General features: G+C 29.6%; 1 protein-coding gene across 5 annotated transcripts in view; it reads right to left on the reverse strand.

The window, feature by feature from the left end:
• LOC123013004 (high affinity cGMP-specific 3',5'-cyclic phosphodiesterase 9A) overlaps window positions 1-16,165 on the reverse strand; it is a 76,241-nt gene extending 60,076 nt beyond the window's left edge. For all 5 annotated transcript variants that reach the window (XM_044411283.1, XM_044411284.1, XM_044411280.1 and 2 more), the window contains exon 1: window positions 15,892-16,165. The gene's annotated coding sequence lies outside the window, so the exon portion shown is untranslated. The remainder of the gene's footprint in view (window positions 1-15,891) is intronic.
• Window positions 16,166-18,800: the final 2,635 nt, after the last annotated feature.

The following is an 18,800-nucleotide window of genomic DNA, read 5'->3' on the forward strand; positions in this document are numbered from 1 at the left end:
GAATAGATATCATAAATGCTGGAGCTTAAATTAATCGAGCGCGGTTCAGCTTTTTCGAGCTTCAGGAAGTTGAATTCATATTAACAAAATTTCAACACCGTTTTGAATTTCTAAAGCGACCCAAAGCCTAATAAATTTGAATTATTTTAATTACCTCTTTGAAACGGCATTTCTATTGTGTTTCACTTAATTTAATTAAATTTATCTCTACTTACAGCGACGCGTAAGCGAATTAAATTGCCACATTTTGTTTCAAATAATAATCCATAAGATGATATTTTTATTTTTACCACACCTACACATCGCAAAAATCACAATTTTTTTTGCCGTTGTGTTAATTTGTTAACTGAAGAAATGTAAACGTTGCAAAAATTATTATCTCCGTAAATAAAACACTGATTACTAGCTTTAGTCATTGAGTAATAGATATTGGAAACATTAACTGCAAACACATGTAGATAAATCTTGGTAATTGTTACATTATGGTAATATTAGTATGACAATACAATAGATGTAAACAAAACTAAATCGTGCAATAAATTACATTTGTGGCATATTAAAGCTGCGCAAATAGATTAGAAATATATTCACTTTGTTTCAAAACTTATTCAAACCATTATATTTTTAAAAGTGGATATTTAAGCCTGTCGTGCGAGCCTGAACCAATAAGTTCAAAGTATCAAACTAAAATTAATTTCGTTCGTCGTCCAAATTAATTAAAGCGGATTATTGTAGAATATGTTTGTCACCAATTTCCATGTTCGAAATTCATAATAGCATCTTCAATTTGCCAAGTGGCTATATCTAATTAAATTAGATTTGGCGCGTTCAAACGAATAAAGCTAACCTACATTATAACGAAATAACGAAATTATTTAATAAGAGCGCGAATTTGCCAAGCCCACTCGCCGCCCTAAGTTGATTTATATCGGATCCTCCGGGAGGCAGTTGGCCGCCTAATTTAGAACAGGTAACCAGTAAATATATGGTTTCCGAGAGCCATTGGTTAATGGCCACCCAAGGCTATTTGCATACACGAAAATGCGTTAATAATGGATGAATAAAGCTTCTTAGAGAGGTGCGAGTCCGGCCCGAGACATACAAACTATTAAATTAAGCGGGGAGGACACAATACAGCTTAAATTAAATCAGGACGAACCGGCGAACCGAATTTAACATTCGAGCCTTTGTTTGAGATCACTCACTCATAATTAGGGACTTATTTTGAGGGAACGAATTTTAACAAGAGATACGAAACCGGAGGTGAAACATTTATATCAATCGCAAGACAAATTTTTAAGTTTTACTTATAATTTGCGTAATTTCTTTATGATTTTTTTATTCTTTCACCATTTTTGTTTTTCTATTTCAAGATTTTCATTACTTCTCCTATTTTTGTTTAAAACATACCTACATTAATTTTTCTTTGTTTCAAGTAAAACTTTAAACTTTTATTGTTTTAATTTTACATCTTATTGTTGATGTTTATTTTACATGGTAGATTCAAAATTCGTGTTTAATTTGTTTCAGTTATTATTCTTTATTCATAGTTGATAAAAATGTATCTTTTTGTTGGCCATATGGCTAAATTTAATAATACTCGTAATAATAAATTGAACAATAAAGTTCATTCAATATTTTACTTAAATTTTTCTAGCATCTATTTATTCTAGTAATTTTTAACACTTATTATAACATAAATATGCACAATTGTTATCTTATTTTAGATTAATTCTTCACATGATTGCTCTACAAATTCTTTCATTACTAAGTAAAACTTCATTTTTCTATAAATTCCCCTCTATTTTTCAAAACTGAATACTACTTTCAATTTTGGTAATAAATGAAATACACATTAAATTTAAATTAATTAAGCTCATGCAGTCAGTGCCGACTGAAAAAATAGTTATTTATTATAGAAGACGATAAAATTGAATTTTATCCTTGAGAGCAATTTAGTTAATATACTTGAAAAAATAATGAAAATTTTATCGTCGTGTACAATATAAAATTTTATTCAATCCTCACTAATTTTGTAGACAATTTGGTCGATATTTCTAAATGTCAAAGTAAAATTCAACAATGAAATCTAATGTCAAAAATCGTTAGCAACTAACAACCGCAATGGATGTACGAGTATTTTTTATCATCTGGACGATAAAATTTCATTTTAACATTAAGAAAAGAGTAGATAGAATTTAAATTTAACATAAAGTATTGAATAAATAACTATTATTATACAAAACGATAAAGAAATTGTTTATCTACGAGTGAAAAGGTTAAGTTTACGAGTGACGAAGTCACGAGCGGACTTTTTTCACGAGTAGATAAACATTTTTTTATCGTCGTGTATAATATTTCGTTTTATGTTGTACTCTCCTACCAGAAATTCTTGAATATACACAGTAGATAAAAATAAAAATAAAAATAAAAAGACTACTTTATCTACTGTAATTAGTTGATACAAGCACTCTTTAATATTGAGTACAAAATAAAATCAATTTTATTAACATTTTTACTAGAATTTATTTCTTAAAGCATTGACACTCCTTTATTATTTCTAATTTTGTCAGCGACAAAATGACGTAAGAGAATATAAAAAAAGCATATTAAAGCCGAATGAACAGGCTGTCCGGCACATCCATTGATTTAACTAAAAAAAAAAAACCAAGTCTGTGGACCAAAAACAAAAAAAATTACAATTTTTTTTCTCGCGCTATGTCCTCGGCTTGTGGAAAAGATTTCAAAACTAAAAACTTAAAGCCTTAGAATGATTTTTAAAAATTTAAATACGACTATTTTTCGATGAGACAGCCTTTCAAAAATCACTAAAAAATTTAGGAAATATTTTTGTTCCTTTAATTGTTTTGAGTAGTGTATTTTCGACACATGTTCATAGGAAACTTTTGTCCTAAAATTGAATACTCTATCAACAGTATCTGTGAGTGGCTTAATTGTCGTGATTATTAATTACCCATTACAAACATTCGAATATTTAGATAAAAAAAAATGTTTAAAATCCCTATTTCCACTTATTTATCATTTCACCGGACGTGCAACCTACACAAATCTCAATCCACTGATAACACTCACGAAGCATTATTCTAAAAATCTTTATTATTTATTTCGTATTGACATAACTTCTAAAGTTAAATGAAAAGCATCGTTGTAACATTCTAACATAATACAAGAGAAATAACTTTTTTGATGAGACTTTGACATGAGATCGATCTTGTAGTGAACCTAACATGCTTTTACTCATCTGTTCTAATGTAGATTCTGGTAATTGTTTTGATGCGTGGGAGATATAGCTTGATAGAACAAAAGCTCACGCAGACTAATTGAACATACAGACACGTAAATGTAAATCGCCACAAGATACTTCCAACTTAATAAGAGCTATTCGTCCGAAATCAACAACGAAAATTGAACAATTACGCTATTTTTGTCAAAAAGAAAAATGTAATTTTCAGCTGATAAAAAAAATGCATTCAAAAGAGTTTCATCTGACTTCTTGCAACATTTAAATTGGAAAAATAATCCGAGTTCACTTTTGTAAAAAATAATGAACATGTTTATATTTTTAATGGGAAAACAGCAATAGCTTTGCTTGCTTCCTAAAAGTTTGTACGTAGTTTAGCTTTAAAAGATTCAAGTAATAAAATAGCGAGAATAGCACAACATAGGATAACACGTAGGTTTAACTGCCTCACAAATCTTAAAATTGTCCCTCCACACTTGAAACTTGAAGCGTTCCGATTTTGATTTATCTCTTATCTCAAATTTCTTTGAGATATTGTTTTGTCATCATTACCATTGAAACGATGAGTTGTGGAAACACAATACTTGACCACCTGCATTCATAATAATAAAAAAAACTCAATCAAAAGCTATAAAAATTCAAGAATTGCGTTTGATGTATTTAAATGATTGTTTTCGTCATTTGCCTAATTAGTTTCAACCGCAAACTGCTGGATTGTTGAATCTGTTGAAAAGTGTAATTTGAACAATGCTTTGATTGCTCCTTTTGAGTGAAAAACTATATTCTTCACACCTCTAAACAAATTTAATTACAGAGAAGCTTTCTGAAAATCGATGGGTTAGTGTACAAGAAAACTTAATATGAAAATGCAAGCAGACGCAAAGTGTTCTATTTTCAGTTTTCAGCTATCTTAGGCGAATTAAATGAGCGTTATATTTAATGCACATTATTGTGTTCCAACCATAGAAACATCATTGTCGAAATGTCAACACATTTCACATTCACCGTTATCTCTTTCCAATGAACAGTTAGGACAAAAATATTGAACAATATTGACCGGTGATGCCTTACTGAGCTTCACTATGTATTGTGATTTTATTAAATTAAACATTAATTATTAATAAATATTATAATGCTCCAACACTGGTTGAACCAAACATGTCACTGTTATCTCGACCACTCAATTAATTCAAAACTTGTTCATGGTTTATTAATTTAGGCTATCATTCATGTTAATTGATAAGTTGCGAACTACTTGCACATTCGTGTGTTTTGCCATTAAAATTATCGGAAGTTGCCCATGTTGCCCAGCAGGAAATTGTCTCTTTGAATGTTTATTTCATTGTTAGATTCATTTGAACATTTTTGCACGAAATTCTAATGTTACTACGTACAACACTAAAAGATAATAAAAAGCTGTTTAACAAAGGAATTCGTTAATGAGAGAGATTAATATTCTAGATATTGTCAGGATTATTAATTGCCGATTAACAAATGACTTACTTGTTTACATACTTAGTACTTTTTCGTTGGTTGTCTTTAATTAATTAAACAAAAACGGGAAAAACTGTTCAATATTTAAGTCTTTGCCACCATAATTGTAATAATCACTCGTTCAAATTTTAATTTATTTTAGATGGACTTCTAAAACGAAAATATTTTCCTGTTGGATCTTCTTGGTCTTGAATGAATCAACACTTATTGTCTTTCCCAAAACAACAAATTTTATTTTTAACATGACACGTGGTAAGTCTTATTATTGGATCTATCAAATATCGTATTTACAAAACTAAAAAAAAAAATACAGATTTTTCTAAAATAAATTGTAGAAAATATACAATAATGTAGAGAGTTTTAAATCGGCCGAAAATAATATCTTAATAAAGAACGCTATCAAGGTAGATTGAGAAAGAAAGATTTTCTCAATCTAACATCTAAAACAGGCACTTTGTTGCGCTTTGTTGAAATTATGATTAGATTTATCGTCATATCTTGACAAGAACTCATCTAGAATTTGATGAAAACTAATTAGATTTTTTTTCTTATTTTTTTTTCTTATCGCAAATGTCAGTTTATTGCAAGAAACCAACCTGTTCTTTTATTTACTCATATAGTGCCTTCATCTGTATCATGAGTGATATCTTAATATTTTGCAACATTTTTAAATAATCCACAAAATTAAAAAAATATTAAATGTGCTATCATAGTATTATTAAATAAATAAATAAATAAAAACCTATTGATTCATAAGCACCTAAGGTGATAATTTTCAATTTTGTGTTCACGATAACCTTGATTAGATTCACAAATGTGTATCTTGAAACGCAGATAAATCAATACACAATTTCATTGCCTTGTCAATAGATCAAATATTTAGATATCAACAACATACATTGTTTAAAACGATTACCTATTATTTATTGATTAATTAACTATAGTTTAGTTTACCAAAATCTGATATTTTGAAATAAAACAATTCAAACACAAAAACATTATTCAATGTGGACATTACCCGAAATTACAATTTAACTAGTTTTATTGCCTATTAAAATCAATCAACTACCATCGATTTAGTTCCATATCAATCCATACATTTTTGCACCAAAAATAAAAAAACCTGGCCCATAAGTTGTAGATTTGCCACCTAACCCAAATCATTTGTATCTAATTCTAGCTTGAATATCGTTGCCAAAATCAGAGATCGTTACACCCATTTGGCTGATATCTTGAAATTTCATTGTTGTTGCCACAAACTCGCGCCGCATAAATCGTATAGTTTCTCAGTGATTAGGACGATCAAAAAATAGACCACCAAAAACGAAACTCTGGGGTCAAGACTTTTCTCATCATGTTTTAACAATTGCATGTGCTTTATTCCCTCTGACCTAATTTCAGGTAAGAGGACAGAGAAAGTGGAAAATACTAGAGTATTCTCGGGCCTGGCTCCAACCCATTAAATCAGGTGCCCTTCATTACCACAAACGCCGGCGGTTTGCGGCTCTCATAGCATTACGCGGCTCTAATTTTTACTACCAAACCCTTCATTTTCACAAATTAATTTAGGAAAGTCGTTACAGTCGAACAAACTTACCCCATTTCATATAACATAGCAAATTATCACTAAGATGGGCTGCTAACGTCTTGATTAAATTATATTTTCAAGTCATAAAATGGTTTTTGGAGAGTGAAAGGTCATCGGAAAAGATAAGTGTTACATATTCCAGTTTTAATGGCGATTAAAAAATCCATCTTCCTCAAAAACGCACATTTTTGTAAAGTTCCATAATTTAATTTGAGCGAAACGGTAAACCCATTACTCATTGACGTGTATGCATTGAAAAAAAAATTAAATAAAAAAAATTGGATGATTAATGAATTCAGGCAGTGGTTCATTTTTCACCAACACTCATAATTCACATGAAATTTAATTCATAAACGATAAACCAGAAGCAGAAACACATTTGTATCTTTGTCAAGACTACACGACAAAAATCTCGAGTCCATAAGTGCAGCTGATAAATTTATACTTCTTCAAGTTCAAGGATCACGAGATAACTAATTACCAGCCTCTCGTTTAATTACAAACAAATTCTGTTTGCATTCGATTAGAATATTCACTTAAGCGAAAAAACATGCTTCATTATCAAAACGCAAATTGTGGCAAAATCTGTTCTCATTGAATTAGTTAACATGCAACTAATTAGATTTTTAACTGACGCGCTTTCACTTTTAACTTGACTAATTAAGACCCCCACTAGACTACTTCATAGTTTTAACTATCAATTTACTTAAAAGCTTCATTCATCTAATTGCTATTTACACGCGACTGTGGAAATAATTACTCGAGCGATTTGTTTTACCAAATCTCGATCAACAGTGGAGATACGATAATCACCGTGTCAAATCCTAAGGATTTAGAAAGGATTTTCAGCACACTAGATAGGATTTGATGCGAAAACTTCGACAGGACGCTGTCTAATTTCCCCCAACACAAAATATAAAAGGTTAATTAAACTCGAAACGGCACTGAACTAGATTTATTCCGTTTTGTAAGCTCCCGAAATAAGAGAGTGCGTCAATATACAATTTTGCAATAAGTGCAAAGCTGGCAACACATCAACTGATTGATGATTCCTATTTGTAAGAGGATAAACACTGAAATTAATTTTATGTAAATATAAATTCCAATAACGTTGAACTTCTCGCCACTAGGAATTAAAATCCCGAACCTGTCACTCTTTTCACATAAGCCAATTTTAATAAAGTTAAGAGGAAAATATCACCGCACTTTCGAAAAGTTGCACGAGTTTAAAAATTCAAATTGACATTTCATCAATATTTTTCACACCACGACCACTTTTTAATAAAACTTTGGTGCCAAACTCAACACTGAGACTTTCCCAATTAAAGACAGACTCAAAGAGTTCAAGATTGAGTCTGAGTGTGAGTAGTAGAGTAATTAACAATAAATAAGATAAGTGTGAACGTAAACGAAACTCAAATGACGTGATTTCCGAGGACATGATGACATGAAGTCTTTAGTGGTGCTCTCCAACACAAGACAGTATTCATGTCCGACCAAAAAAAAATGTTTCAAGATGATTTAGCCAAAACCATTGCTGAAAAACTTCCCACAGCTAGAATTTGAGTTGAAAAATAAAAAATAAAAAACAGTAACAAACCAATTAAAGAATTCTATAAAAATAACCTTTACCACCAAAAATAAATGAGGCTAACTTTATAGTAAAACAATATGAGTTCCCTCACTTTTCATTTTTAATAAACACCATTTACGACGTTCATTAAAACGAAATGATTCATTATTAAATCAGTAAGCATGATTTATTAACAAAGCGGTTGTTAGGTTGAAGAAAACAAAATGTAGTCAAAAAACGTAATTTATTATCATCAATGAAACAGTTTATTGAATAAAGTAAATAAACACTAAAAAACTCCTGTCAATATTATAGTCATTACACAAAAAAATGCAAATTTAGTATGTATATGAGTAAAATGTATTTCTGGACCAGGACATTTTTAGTCTTAAAAACAGAGCACAATCCCAAAAATTTTGCTGTTTTGGCAATCAAAAAAAACCTACCATTCTTCAAAAACCACCAATTTTTGTACATCCCATAAATATCCAAATATCTATAGATCACCAGAAATTGGTCACACAAAAAAAACGTCGAAAAACATCTAGAACCAAGCATAATTAATTACCTTAAAAGCACCCAAAAACACTACGAATTAGCTTTTTTATGCATTCTAAAATAGATTTTTATTTCTGGACCAGATCAATGGGCACATGCAAAAATAATTTGAAAATGACCAAAAAAAAAACGAAAAAAGCCCAAAATTCTTCAAAAAGCCTTAATTTGTATACACTCCAAATGTGTCAAATATTTATGTGTTGAAGTGGAAAGAAAAATTAAAGTAGCTTATGAAAAACAAAAATGTTTGTTGATAGATTTTTCGATTGTACACAGTCTTCAGTCTAAACAAAACTTAACAAGTTTTTCACAGTTGGATCGTACTTTTTCTAACACTATGTATAGACCGCCAAAAATTAAGTACACAAAAAAATGGTTGAAATCACATAAAATTACCTTAAAAGTAATCAAAAACTTTACAAAATCTCTTGTTTTTAGACACCCCAATATAGTTTTTTTATTTTTGGACCAAGTCAATTGGCACATGTAAAAATAATTGTAAAACGCCCGAAAAAGAGCCAAAAACCATATTCAAATCTCTCAGGTTTTCTGAACGAAGTTGTTTAGGCACTTTAAAAACCTAGTAAAACTCATGGAAATTAGTCCTTAAAAGTTATCAAAATTTTTGTCAAAGTTCCTCATTTTTAGATACACCAAAATGGCTTTCTTTTTTTTTAATTTGGCAACATTATTAAATATCAAATTTAAACCTCACAATATTATAGTTCATAGTCAATTGTTATTCATTTCAAAAAAGTAGTTGCTGGCATAGCCGTCCCCTAAAACAACCAAAAAAAAATTGTGTTACCAACAGATTGACTTTTTGTTAGTTATCATTTAATCAGGTTGCATAAAAATTAGCAAGCCTATTTTTTATACAATGTAGCTAACATAATTTCAGTTACAGGCCACTTTGATTAGAAATTTAATTGAACGCAGATACTTTTAAGCAATATATTTTAGCATTACAATCTAAGACAAAGTCACGTGAAAACTCCTTAAAATTCACTTAAAATTTGTTCGGTGAAATACTACAAAAAAATTCAATTCAATCAAAAACCATCTATTGCCCAAAATACGTATAAAAACACAACATGGTCGCTATAATTTATTAAAATCGATCCTTGAATTAAAAACAAGTGTGCCTGAGCACTGTTTTCAAGTCATTGTTATTACGATAAAGTTTCAGCTTTTTCATTAATGAACTTTTTCTCGGCCGAATTAAACATTTTATTAAGACAAACTGGATTTGTCATCGAAAGCACGCAATTTTTGTGCCGTTAATGACTCCACATTCTTCCTTGAAGATTAATGATCTTTTGTTGTATCTAAACAAGCTTGTATTATAAACGTGTGATATATTAATACGAGGATATCGTTTCCGGCTGCCCATTTTTTTAGGTCATTGATTATGGTATCGCAATTGGTGGAGCGTTTTAGGTTAATTCAACTATTTGTAATCCTCGTTGTAATTTTATTGCTATTGATTTCCAAACAGGAAAAAACGAGACGAATTAACGGTGTATTGCGTTTCTGATCAAGCAATTCAATTACTCTCGTGATTAAAAACGCATATTTCGTCGCTAGGATATACCCCACGCATACCAATTTTCATTAATTAATAATAATTAGAGACATTGGAAATTCTTACATAAAAAATTGATGTCATTAGATTGCACTAAGCGTCGCACTAATGACGCCCAACAATGTCGTATCTACTAAAGAGTTTTATTTTACGAAATGTATGAATACGTATGAATACAGAAAGTATTGATTAATTCACTTTGTGGAGAAATTACAGAATTGCAGATATAAATAAAATCAAATGAAACAAATAAACTTGAATCAAAAGGCAAAAGCAGTGCGTGTAACATCTCCGTTCAACCGTCTATAATTAAGTTTCATTGACGAGCCAACTATTAGTTATAAATTACAGATTACATTAATTTGTAGTTAATTACTAATGAAATGAAAATGATTTCCAATTTTATAACAAAGTCATCTTAATTTAATTACCCAATTTTCTTTCTGTAACAGCATCACCTGCAAATTGTGTGCAAAAATTAATTAATAACGTCCGACTACACAAAAACAAGTTTCAATGTATTATTTTCAAAAACCACAGCATGAACTGTAATTATATCTTTAAAACCGCATCAGGAAAACCTAAGTGTGGCGCCAGTTTAATTATAACATTGCAAAAATCAAAGAGAAAAATAAAAATTTGTTTCAGTTCACATTATTAATAGGAAAAAAACTGATTTTTAATTCAAGTTGGAGACAAATATAAATCAAAAAAGCTCATATTATATGCAGGAAACTGGTCGGGTGGAATTGCTATTTAAGCTTTTATCTGTGAATTTTGACAGTTGCACTTGCACTCAGATTACATTGCAGAATTTTTTTTCTCATCAAAGACCAATTTTACATCAAAATGTTTTTCTGTTTGTGTGTTATCCGGCACAATGTATTTTTTGATAGTCTGACAAATGCAGGAGTTTCGTATTTGAAAATAATCATCGTGTTTGAGGAATAAAAAAAAAATAAAATTTGCTTTTACTTTTTCTAAAAAATAGAAACAAATAAACAATGATGAGTAATTTTAAAAATAAATTAAGAATCCTTCCCAGCTTGACTTACTCGCTTTACATCTACCCTTTACATAAATAATTTGGCTGCAGTAAGAACGTAAATAAAGCAAAGCATGGAACAGCTTTTCGATTAAAATTACATTATTTAAAGCGTTTTATTTTTAAAACTTGACTTGCAAAAATTGTAGTTTGGGCGTAGTAATAAATAAAAAGCAGAGCTCAAGCGAAGATATCGCGTATACAAATTATCATCGGTATCGTTAGAGGAAGTAAATAAGCGATTTTTCATAGCAGACAAGTGACGTGTTATCATCATCTTTGGTAAAAATTTCGAATCTCGAATTTTTATTGCGTTTGCAAGCTATCGCAACCCTTGAAAGGCCTTAATTAGATATTAAATAAAAGAAACATCAAATGTATAGTAAAAATTCTTATTGTTGGTGTAACAAAGAGAATTCCGAATCCCAATCGATAATCTTTCTTTAACATTATTGTCGCCTGTTAGAGATAACATCTTTTATTATTTTTCTATCACTGTCACGTTCCTAATGACATTGTATTTCGAGTCAAAAAATCCCGAAGAGAAATAAACAACATATAATTATAATTGAGATGTTTACAACTTTCTACTACTAAAATCTGTCATCACATAGAAAACAATAAATAAACACGGAAAACTGTTCAGTAGCTGCGTGTCGGAAGTTTTACAACGGAGCCTTTGTGACGAATGCTGGTTTGTTTTAGTTCAAAGGCTAAGGAAATGTCAGTGAGGATAAGGTAATAAAGTAACTTGTTTAACAGGTGTTCATTTTCAATAAAAATACAATTTTCTTACTCGGACCCACATTACAGGCACACGATTATCTTATCAAAAATGAAAGTATGTAAATATTATTTGTTTAGGGAAGAAATAATAACGCTTTGGCGGCCACACTACACAAACCAAGTGCCACTCGACTTTCTAATTCTATTGATTACCTTTGATAACCATTTATTTATTAAGTTATTAAACAATCAAATCTAAGAACAATTCAATTCAGCCCGCAGCACTAAAACCTCGAGTTCGTATGTTGTTAATTATCAAATATAACAGATTGATTTGTGATTGCTAATTGCATGCCTCCATGCTCTAAGTTCACCTGCGGCACACCCTCTTTCCGCCATTCATCAGTCTCATAAGGGTATTATTATTTCACAATATTACTAATTGATTTGTTATCACTGATTGGAAGCAGAGACAGTTTCGGGAAAAATTGACTATCAGTGATTTATAACTCTAACTGCAACCACAGTCTGTGACGTAACCCAGACAGATAAAGTCATAATGTAAACACTCTAATACTTGGGAAATTTTTATACATTTACATTCAATTTCACTCACTGGAAATCTAATGATAACGGCTTTACTGCACTTGACAGTGTTAAATACAATAAGATCTTTAATTGACAGTTTCTTGAGATTGGGAAAGGAAGATAAAACTGCTCCAGATTCGAGTTCCTTGTTGCAAATATAATTGTAAATAAATTAGGACACTAATAGACAAAACATAAAAATATAAAATTCTACAAGTCATTGGAACTTTTTGATAAATTTTATGGTTTCTAAAAAAAAAATTCTACAACACTGAGACCCATAAAAAGTGATACAATATCTCAATAATTACTAAAACGTTAATAACAACTATAAAAAAAAAAATAACAAATTTTCCAAAAAGCGAATCATTGGTATCCTGCAATTTTGCAATTATTTTTTTATACTATCCGTAGGTATGCGAATTTGGAAATAACAGCAGTAGAATTTATTTCATTTTTGTGGAATTAAGTAATGCAAACTTGTTTTTTGTTTTTAGTTTCAATTTTTTGAAGAATATTAAAAAAATAACAGAAGATTAGAGAAGTTAGCACTTCGCTTATTCTATAAATAAAAAAAAACAATTAAAAATATCTACCTACCACAACAAATAAATTTTATTTTAAATCGAAGGTATGTACACTTAAGCTGTTATTTGTACAAAAATAAACAAAAAACCATTATAAACACTTTGCCATCAATCTTCGATTTAAAAATATCATCCTGTTTATGTTGTAAGTAATAACTTTCAAGCCTCTAAAATTGAATATTTGTTAATTTTGGGCCACATTTCTCCAAAAAAATTATTATTGCTCGATTATTATTTTTTGACAAACAGCATTAGAGCTTGAATAAAAAATGTAACAAAAACCACAAATTGTATTTTCTGATTATTTTAAATAAAATAAAATGCTTGACAAAAATGCTTGAACAGTTCAATTTTCTTTTTAAAAAACAATTCTCAACTTGATTTAAAATTGTATGTTTGTTTTTTGTTGATATTATTTTACTTTTGGATGATAATTTTCGAAAACTTTATCTTATAATTAATATTTTGGTGTTGTCATTTCGACAATTAAAAGATCTATCGAATTGGCTAAAAAAATTATGGGTTTCCATTACAAAAAATGTCGATGACGTGATAATTCAAAACTCAAACAGTGTTTAATTTTAATTTTAATTTAATTTAATTTTAAATCAAGTTGAAAATTGACCTGTTCGAGCATTTTTGCCAAAAAAAAAATATTTTCAATTTTAATAAGATTATTCCATAATTTGACCGCTCACTGTATTCGAGTATTGATTAAATAATCCATGTTTTTTAGGTAGCATTTTTAGTAGTTTTACAGTAAGACCATAAATTCATATAAAAAATTAAAAAACAATTTTATTGGACCAAAATATAATAAAGTGTCCAAAAATCCAATTAATCCTGTAATCTGTAATCTTTTACCATTAACATTTTATATGGATAAATAAAATAAACATATGGGTTGTTCGTTTTATTGCTTCGAAGGAGATGAGTAAACTTTATTCGTTATTCGTTGGAAGTTTAAGACGTATGGCGTCCCTTTTCGGGGTAATTATTTAGTTTAGCGCCTCGCTATCAGGAAGAGGTGGAAATAATTTCGTAGGTAGAAAGTATCCCACCATATTTATGTAGATTAATGTAAATCTAAGTCAAAATTCAAAACACGCTCGAAGATAAGAGACGGTTAAGTTCATTTGGCTCGGCTTCAACTACATTACACTGTTTTTTTTTACAATTCTGTTGCCCTACTTGAGAAATTCTAAACCGTTTTTAAATATGAATAGACTTACTAAAATATAAATAAGGTTGGAAGATTTAACATCATAAAACATTCCTGCAAATCGCAAAAGCAATTTTTGCAAATGAAATCGCGAATTATTTCGTTGCGAGATCGTCGAGACATCAAGCTGGATCTGTTTTACGATTTTATTTCCGCTAGTATTGTTTCAGATGGAGTTTCAAACGAATTTCAAGCACGCAGATATGACAAACTTCTTGACTACCTTTCTATTACTTCCGCTTCCTCTCTAACGCAATTTCAATAGGAAGCTTTTTCTTCGCTTAAACACCGAATTTAGGCCTCCATTCGGATGCAAATTTAAACAAAACCTCATTAGGAAAGCCTTTTCAAAAATCAAACTTTATTTTCGGAAGGGTGCTCGCAATTCTTTTACGGGAGATCCGTTTCAAACACAAAGCTTCCTTATTTTATTCAATACTTACGACACAGACGACCGATCACAGCCAAATAAACAACTCTCTCAAGAAAAATATAAAGGACTTCGTCAAAGTTTATTTTGCAAAACGTTTCACCGAGTTTTATTGACAAAAATAGTAGAAAAACTATCAGAAATGCAAATGATTTTCAACAAGTGATAAAGGATAATTAAAAATAAAAAAGTCACAATGTTTAATTCAACATTTACGTAATTTCATTCCACAATTGAAACCATTTGCACTTCAAACAATATCAAATTGCTTGTCTTTATATCTCAGTTTAGTCACTCAAGATAAATAGTTATTCAACTGCTTATAATGCAATGAACTTGATTGACCATCCATTACCTGAATAATTTCTAGATGCGAATTGATTAAACTCACAAACTGTTCAAATGTTCCAAACACTTAAATAAAACGAATAATTAGCAAAGCATCAAAACAAGTTTTAAATCAGATGGGATTTTGTAAAAAGGCACAAATTTTAGTATTTATGTAATGTAAAAACACAGATTGTTGCATTATTTATTAATTCTGTTTAGATCCTTATTTTATTTAATAGGGAAAACAGTAGTGAATTAAACTCGTTTCTTTTCCATTTAAATTAATGAAATAAAGATTAATTCGTTTTTAATTTCTAGCCCAATTTTTCAAGTCGGACTATGGCTCAGAATTTCAATTAGTTAAAGTACAAAACGAAATTTTATCTGAATAGTAGATAAAAGAAACTGAGATGAGTTTATCGATTATTTTAACAAAGTGAATTGAAATTTAATTAATTCCATACAATTTTACGTGAATGGAAATCTAATGAAATTATTTCTTGTAAGTATTCAAACAATTTGAATTTCGAAAAGTTCAATTTTATTAATCGATTCACTTTTGTTAATTAAAGCCTGAAAGTCTTTTAGGATCTGGCTTTGTTTTTCTATCACATTAACGCTAATTTCTTCTTGAATGTCTCTCAGGTTTACCAATTGATTAACAGGTGTATCACACTAACTTAAAAAATAAAATAAAGCTTATGGACCAGCATCTAATTATGTAAATCGGTTTAAACAATAGTTTAATTCATTTTAACAAGCTTTATAAGGCCATTGGTCATCATGTCATATCAACAAAAGCGGAAATGGTAGATTAAATAGTTTCTTGAACATCGTCGGTTTAAAACCGCTCGAATACTAAATCAATGAATTAATATAAAAATAAAAATCGAAACCACTTACCAGCTGCGGCTTATTTACAATCCACGTGTTTAAATATTTAATCAGAATTCAACGTAATTCACACAATTCCGCGCTTGATCACTAACACATCGAATGACACATGACAACAAATTCACTGAAAATGTCCGGATTTCTGCCGGAAAAATTGTGGTTTTTCCGGTCTGAGCCCTCTTGTGGCCTGGCTTGTTTGGAAAATATTGTCGTTTCGAACGCGCCTATTTGAAAATCATCGGAACATCCTCTCAACAAAGTCGCGGCAACAAAACTGGAATATTGGCGCCGACGTCAAAGCGTCGAAGCTCGTGCTTTTCCGCCCTTTTCCGGAGAAGACGTCACACGCAAAAAATCAAAACAAACGACGGCGGATTCGCCATCGCCCTCTTCGCTCAACCTATTTTGACTTATCAAATTTGGTCACGAGACAGTGGCGGAACACTAATTACTCAACAGAAAAACTATTTCAATCTGAGAAATATATTATCGATTTCTAAATATTCTTATTTTTTTTAATTTATCCACTGCTTTGCATAAATCAACACAGCAGCTTTAATAAAAACAGAACACAAAAACTTAAAAATAACAAATAGAGGAACTTTTCAATTAAAGAATAGAAAAGATTGCATATTTTTTTAATAACCAGGCCCTCAAGCCCCGGTTTATGTTCCGCCACTGTTGCGGGACCTTGAACGAGGCCGACCAAAGTGCCGCTTTTAAATTTGAAATTATTCCGAGGTTTTGCTTTGACAAGTGGTGTTTGTTTGCGCTTTCTGCTCGAGTTATAGTTTATTTGATGATTTCTCGAATTGATTTATATTTTAAGATCGTAATAATATTTGGGTTAAAATGATTCTATAGTGTGAAGCTAATTTTGTAGAAATTATAGCAACGAAAGAAATTTTTCATGAAAGAATGTCAATAAAGTTGAGAGTGATTTATGCATATGTAATAATAAATATAATAAATTTTTTGATTATTTGGACAGTTACGCAAACACCTTCAAATATTTTATTTCACACTGTAATAAATCATTCACGATCTGAACGAAGTTCACTGATTTTAGAAGCGTTTTGCACTTTTTAGATTAGTTAAAATAAATTTTCAAAGCTTCAAACCGTTTTTTAATTCTTGAACTCTTCTTGATAGAAAACACAAAAATTTAATAAGACAGGATAAATTAGTATAGTAGAGAGTAAAGCACCACATTCAATAAAGTAGTGTCCCGAAGTTTTGTGCGTGAGTCATGTATTTATAATAAAGGGCAATTTTCATACAAACGCAACCCAAAACACATTCTCAGATACCACATGCGTTAATTGATATACTTACTGTTTGAAATTTTTCAAAGTTATAAACATAGTGATAGCTGTATTAGCTTTGACAGTTTTTTCGTTGTTTGAGTACATTTTGAATTCTAGTAAGTATATTGCAATTAATAAGTCGCCCTTTTTTATTATTTCACGTAAAAATTAACTTTTATCTGACATCCGCTTTTGGGGTTCATGCAAAAATGATAAATTTCCCCTATGAATAATTCCCATTAGATTGTTTGGATTTTTAGAATTTCTCTTTTGGCTTTTATCAGTGCGCATAAATCTAAACGAACTTTTTATTCGTTTTCTTTAAGGTGAAAAACGTAACTTGTTTAAAATTCAGTTCCCGTGTTCTCACACAAAATTGTTATTTTCTTTCCTAAAAGCAGCGCAACATTTTCGTGTAGGCCCTTACTAAATCAATTACAGTCGCTCGTATGTTTACCTTTAAGCGATGTGTAGTCTAAGTAAATTTAACACTGAATGAGTTTGATTTTATAATTGATTAAACATATTAGTCATTAACAAATTCATTAACGGTTAAATGTGTTTCGAGTTAAATAAACTGGAAAATTTAACTACCACTTAATTGTTTTAATATTTTAATTTAATAAGTTAATACATTTACTAAACCATTTCGGAGTTTCAAAATGAAACAACCATTTCAAAAAACATCACTTGATTAAGTAGACGTCAAAGCTGTTGTTACTTTTTTTGTAAGAACCGGTGTTTTATTCATTTTTTCTAAATTTTGGAAAGGGTGAGATCAGTTAACGCAGTTATACTTACGAGTTATAATCAACGAACAAACTTAAATAACTTAAATTTAAAAAATAATAATAAATTAATTATCATAAATCATAAATTAAGTGGACAAAATGGTTTTATAAAAGTAACAAATTTAATAAAATAATAAAAAACACAGGTCGTTCTTTAAATAAGTTTATTGAACTGTACTACGATTGTATAAGATAATTAATAATCGATAGTGTTAGGATACAAAAAATGTAACTTACATATAAATAATTTAACAGTACCATCATTATGCAGAATGAATGACTGGCTGTTTAAAAATTTATAAAAACAAAAGAAATAACTCTTTGAATGTGAATTTTTTTGAATAATAAAATTAAAAAAGGTAATAGGTATAGATTTAATAAGTTTGTAAAATCCATTTTATAGGAAATATTGCCATTTCACTTCGATTATTAATAAAAAATAATAAAAATATACAAACTTAATGATATCAACAAAAGAATGTGATCATTTGACTATTTTTAATAAATAAAATTTTAATGTAGGCAACCAACAATACACACCATTTAGTATTTTTGGTGGATTTAAGCGGTTTGCTATATTTTCCAAAATTACCACAATACAAAATAAAACGTAAGCTATTTATTTTGTACAATAGATTAAATCTAAAAACTGTACACAAATTTGCAATTACGTTTTCGAAACATTTTTTAAAATCTTTTTCCGAAGAATTTTGCAGTATTTTTCGATTCGTATTTTTATTGTAATCGATAAGTCGATTAATTATTTTATACTAATCAGAACATTTTATTGATTAATTGAAACTTTTTGCTTCTTCTAATC

The sequence above is a fragment of the Tribolium madens genome, unplaced genomic scaffold (assembly GCF_015345945.1).
Source record: "Tribolium madens isolate multiple individuals breed KSU strain unplaced genomic scaffold, Tmad_KSU_1.1 Scaffold_96;HRSCAF=242;Tcas5.2_LG5, whole genome shotgun sequence".
In the NCBI taxonomy this organism is placed as follows: domain Eukaryota; kingdom Metazoa; phylum Arthropoda; class Insecta; order Coleoptera; family Tenebrionidae; genus Tribolium; species Tribolium madens.